Here is a 5875-nt window from a genome sequence, read left to right as displayed (position 1 = left end):
GAGGGGGCTCCTCTTCATTGCGGTGCATGGGTTTCTCATTGCAGTGGCTTCTCTTGTTGCAGAGCACTGGCTCTAGGGCATGTGGGCTCAGAAGTTACAGCTCCCGGGCTCTAGAGCAAAGGCTTAATACCTGTGGCGAGTGAGTTTAGTTGCTCCGAGGCATGTGGGATCTTCCTGGATCAGGGATCGAACCCGTGTCTCCTACATTGGCAGGTGGATTCTTTACCATTAAGCCACAAGGGAAGCCCCTTTCTTCTCTCATTTTTAAACTAGCAAGTATGGTTGGGTATCAATGACTAACAATGATGTCTTGGTTTTAATGCTCATTGTGGAGTTTTCCTTATTTGGTTTTTGGTTGAGAGAGCCTGAATGACTGTTAAATTGAATAATAGACGAAAATTTATTTTTCCTAAACACAGTTGCTTCCCTCTGTAGGTATTACATTGTATGGCTTCAGGAAAACTACAAAGGCAGCACAAAAGGCAAACGGGGCGTGTGCTCCATTGTAAAAGTGGCCCCCACCCTCTCTCCTTTTGCTCTGTATTAATAGTTTTTCCCTGGCAGCACCATTGTGAGGCTAACAAAGGCCTTGGAAAGATAGGAAATGGTGTGCAGCTATTAATAATAGTTTATCTTCCTACATTTAGAAGTAGTAAGCCAATACAACTGGCTACTTTTGTTGTCACTATCAAAGGACATCTTTTCACTAAAATTATAAGTGTACTTTTGGATCATTACTGATAAAGCTATTCTCTGGAGAAGTTAGGACTCTGAGTTCATAATATTAATAATGAGCATCATTAAAACACCATAACAGGAAAGACAAGATCAAGAAATAAATACAAGGACTTCCCTGGGTGGTCCAGTGGCTACAACTTCACCTTCCAGGGCAGGGGATGTGGGTTCCATCCTGGATTGGGAAGCTAAGACCCCACATGCCTCATGCCGAACAATCCGAGACATAAAACAGCAGCAATATTGTAACACATTCAATAAAGACTTTAAAAATGGTCCACATTAAAATAAAAAAAGAAGAAGAAATAACTACAAAGAAGGGTGGGGGAACATTGGAAAAATATTCCCCAAGGAGAGGATGGGCTAGGGAAACATCCAAATCCAGTTGTTCTCAATCCACCAACTGCTGGTTTTACTCTTGAGGGAGATATTTGTGAATTCACTTAGAGCTTAGAAGAACATGTTAATGTTGAATATGCTGTTTAGATCTCCAGCACAGAGCATTAGACCACATGCCTTGTCCAGACTGAAGACTGGCAAGACCTTTGCTCTTACCATCCCAGGGAGGTGCATTGCTATGTCCTCCTGCATCCTCTTCACACTTTCGTAAATAGTCTCTTTATTAAGGCTTGCAGAACTGCTAGCCCCCATGGAGCTACACTAAAGAACTCTACTCCCCTACTGGTTCCTGGGGGTTGAGTAGAGACTTTCCAACCAACCACCAGGTGCTGGAATATCCCCATTTCCCAAACTGCCTCCATCGTGATCTCACAGTTTGGCAAGCACTTTCTTCTCCTTCTGGGCCACCAAAGAAGAAGAATTCCTGGGACTTCCCTGGAGGTCCGGTGGTTGGGATATGGCACCTTCAATGCAAGGGCACGTGTTCCATCCTGAGTTACGGTACTAAGGGCCCGCATGCCTCTCAGTGCGGCCAAATTTAAGAAGAAGCGGAGAAGACGAGTTCTTTCCCTCGTGATGACAAAAGAAGAAAGCATTCTCAGGTAGCCAGTGTTAACAGGAAGGGCACTGACTGACATTTGGGGATGTTCACTTACTGTGTTCAGGGCCTGGGAAGGGCTGACACCAGGGCCTTCCTTCAATTTCATTCACAATAAGTGTATCATTGATGCACTGTGTCTGGTTGGGTTTACAGAAATAGCTGTGTTGCTTGTCAATCATGGGAAGTGGCAAGTGTTTGATATCTCCTTCATTGTGGGCACAAAATAGCATCTAGACATCCCAGGCTACTCCACTCCCCTGGTCCTTTGTCCTCCACGGAACCTCAAGGGGAAGGTCACCCTGGGCGACCTGAACTGAGGTGCCAGAAACTGCAGAAATGTCCTACCAGCCTCCTCACGAGATTCCCTGTTGACACAATGTAACACAACCCCCTTTACAGTATTCTGGCAACAACCAAAACCAGAAATAACTCATACATTAAAAAAAATAAACCTCAAAAGATTTTCTTTTTTTCCCCTCAAAACATTAGCATGCAAAGTAGTTAGCTAGTAGTCACTAATAACTTTTTTCCCTGCAAAATTATTGGCTAATTATACCAATTATTGCATTCTCAGCCTATCAGGCCATGCTTGGATCATCCAGAGACAAAAGTGTTCCTTGGAACCGATCCACAGGGCAACAGATGAAGTCTGTTTTGGTGGTTCTTTCTTGCCAGCCGTGCTCAGGATCAGTGCTGACCATGGAGGCCTGGCCTCGGTCCACAGTGAGTGGTTCCAGCTTGTCATCCAGAGTTCTTAGGAGGTGAATCCTCCATTGGCAGCCCTCTCTTCTCTGAAACGTTCATAGAGATGAGTAACTGCCACATACACGTGAGCTCTAACACAGACCAATCACTCCTATCTTTCAGGACACTGGAAACCCTGATGACACGGGGATGGACATGTTTAAATGATATAAAGCCTATCTCCATTTTAGAGCATCCTTCCCTATACACTGTGTTACATTACATACAGCTATACTGAGGACAATTTCACCTGGTTTATATATGAAGAAGCTGAGAAATGTCTACAAAGTCAGCAAAATGTTCACACATCTATCACGTGGTTGATATTAATAATTTAAGGTTCTTCCAAAGTATATGTGTAACTTTACATTTGAAAGCATCCAGGCATTAAAACTTGGACTTCCCAGGTGGCTCAGTGGTAAAGAATCTGCCTGCCAATGCAGGTGATGTGGGTTCGACATCCCAGTAGGGAAGATCCCCTGGAGAAGTAAATGGCAATCCACTTCAGTATTCTTGCCTGTGAAATCCCATGGACAGAGCAGCCTGCAGGCTACAGTCCAGGCGGTCACCAAGGTTGGACAGGACTTAGTGACTAAACAACGACAGCAAGGCATTAAAACTTAATCCCCATTCAGAAAAGTTTACTCCATGGAGCTCAAAGCTTAGTGAACTATTAAAACTTTTTTAAACTTAAGTTTAGGGTGGAACTGTCAAGATTCTCCAGACAATATGATAGGACTATTAGATAAATCTTAAAAAACAACTTAAAACATATTTACATCTTATCACTTGTCAGTGTCTATATTACGAATTTATTTATTTTTGGTTGTGCTGTGTCTTTGTGGCTGCACACAGGTTTTCTCTAGTTAAGAAAATGAGCAGAGGTTACTCTCCAGCTGTGGTGTGGTGCTTCTTATTGCAGTGGCTTCTCTTGTGGAGCATGGGCTCTAGGGTGGGCAAGCGTCAGTATTTGCCAAACACAGGCTTAGTTGCCCCCTGGCATATGGTATCTTCCCCAACCAGATCGAACCTGTGTCCCCTGCTTTGGTAAGTGGATTCTTAACCATTGACTCACTAGGGAAGTCCTCTATATTACTTTTTAATCAATTAAATATTTGATGAAAATTGATGTTTGTTATGCCCAAAGTTTTCCTGACTCTGCTGTATTTGCTGTATTATACATGTACTCATCATTATATTGTGGCTTTAAATCACTTGATAGCACAACATATTGGAGATTTTTATCTCTGATGATTCTTTTCCTCTCATGGTTCTGGTACAAACATTCTATTTATGGCCGGGCATGGTAAGGCAGGTTAGGGGCAGGTTGTAACAAGAACCATCTGTCCTCTCCCCCTATCTGAGTCCTTCTGTCATGATTAATTGTTGTTACCAAAAAAAAAAAAAAATACCACCTCTTTGCTGGAGTTTTGCAAGAGGCAGTAGCCATGTCCTCCCTTTAGAGTATTAGAGCTTAAAATATGACATGCTTTATTCCCTGTGGCCTTAAACACACAGTTTCTGCCATCGTGGTTCCCAAGCCTTTCAGTAGATTGTGAGAGACAGGTGGAAACTACCCTTAGTAATGTCAGAAAATGGCAAGATGGAGACAAAATTGAAATCGTTAGTGAAGATGTTAGTCAAGAATATTCTACTTTGTATTGAGCATTTCGGGTGTTTGCTTGGTAGGGAGTAAATACAACTGAAGAAACTAGCATACGTATCATGTACACATTGAAATAAATGAGCTCCTACTGGGGGTGAGAAAATGTTGATATTGCAAAACCGTATATCCAGGTTTGGTAGAAATTAAATTGAAAACATAAATCCACATTTCCTAAAGACCTCTGCCATTGCTTAATTTCAAAAGCATCTCAAGGGAAAGAGGAAGGGGCCAGAGCTAGGATTTAATTTTAATTAGAAGGAAACATGTTTTAGGAGGGACTTTCCAGGTGACTCAGCACTAAAGAATCCTTCTGTAAAGTAGGAGATGCGGGTTTGGTCCTTTGAGTGGGAAGATCCCCTGGAGAAGGAAATGGCAACCCACTCCAGGGTTCTTGCTGGGAAAATCCCATGGACAGAGGAGCCTGGCAGGCTACAGTCCATCTATTGCATCGCAAACAGTCAGACACAACTGAGCACTTGTAGTATGTTCTAGGAAGGACCAGCATGGGAGAGAATGAAGGACGAGCAAGTCTGCTCAGAGGTCTTGCATCATTACCCGTGAAGAGGTGGATCCCAAAGAATGCTCTACAGTTCAAGAGGAAGAGTCACTGAGTTGTGGTACAAATACTCAAAAACACTGCCTGTTTCCTAATCCAGCCAGTATTTATTAAGCACCTTCTATGATTCCAGGACTGGATATAGCGAAAGGGAAAGAAGATGCAAACCTGATGGAGGATGTTATTGATTTTGTGTTTAATCATCAAGGAACTTTAGTCTAATTGGGAAACTGAGACATGAAACCCAGGACAACCATCTCAGCCTCTAATGGTGCAATCTGAGGGATCACAAGGCTCCCTTTTTCCCAGGACACCCTGAGTCTGACCATTTTTCTGAAGTCCTCTGTGTTACAGCCATCCCTCCTGTTCAGGCTTTCTATTTAGGTAAAGATATGAAGAACACACACGCACTCACTGAATCCCTAAAAGCCTTTCTTACAATATTAAATATGTTACTTACAAGGGCTCATACAGTTAACAACACCTTAGTCTTGGTAAGAACCAAACAAGGTTCTCAAGAAATGAGACACAAGACATGAAACAAAAATACAGGTAAGGAAGGCAAACCAGAATGGCCCTGAATAAGATGTGAGAAGTAGCTAGGGGCAGTTGTTATGAGATTGATTAAGTGAGTTCAAACTACAGGTCTGGTATATGGGGACCTTCTGGGCCAATACAATAAAGCTGGACTTTTACTTATGAAGAGTGAAAAGGCAAGGAAGGTGACTACCAAGAAGAAAGTGTTGATAACCTGGTGATTGTCTTCAGACTGGAACAGAAGAGATGGAGACTGGGATCAGGGAGGTCAATGAGGAGGCTGTTGACTTTTTCAGGAATAGAGAGAAAGAATATCTGAATTAAGCAAACTCATAAGAATAATTTAATATTTTGAATAAATGTAATAATCTGAAGTGACAGATTGAATATGAGAATTGAGGTTTCCCTTGGGCAATGACTCCCAAGTTTTAATGTTCAGTTCAGTTCAGTCGCTCAGTCATGTCTGACTCTTTGTGACCCCATGAATCGCAGCATGCCAGGCCTCCCTGTCCATCACCAACTCCCAGAGTTCACCCAAACTCATGTCCATTGAGTCGGTGATGCCATCCAGCCATCTCATCCTCTGTCGTCCCCTTCTCCTCCTGCCCCCAATCCCTCCCAGCATCAGAGTCTTTTC

Source organism: Bison bison, unplaced genomic scaffold (genome assembly GCF_000754665.1).
Source record: "Bison bison bison isolate TAMUID 2011002044 unplaced genomic scaffold, Bison_UMD1.0 scf7180017864060, whole genome shotgun sequence".
NCBI lineage: Eukaryota > Metazoa > Chordata > Mammalia > Artiodactyla > Bovidae > Bison > Bison bison.
Note: the sequence above shows the minus strand (reverse complement) of the source record.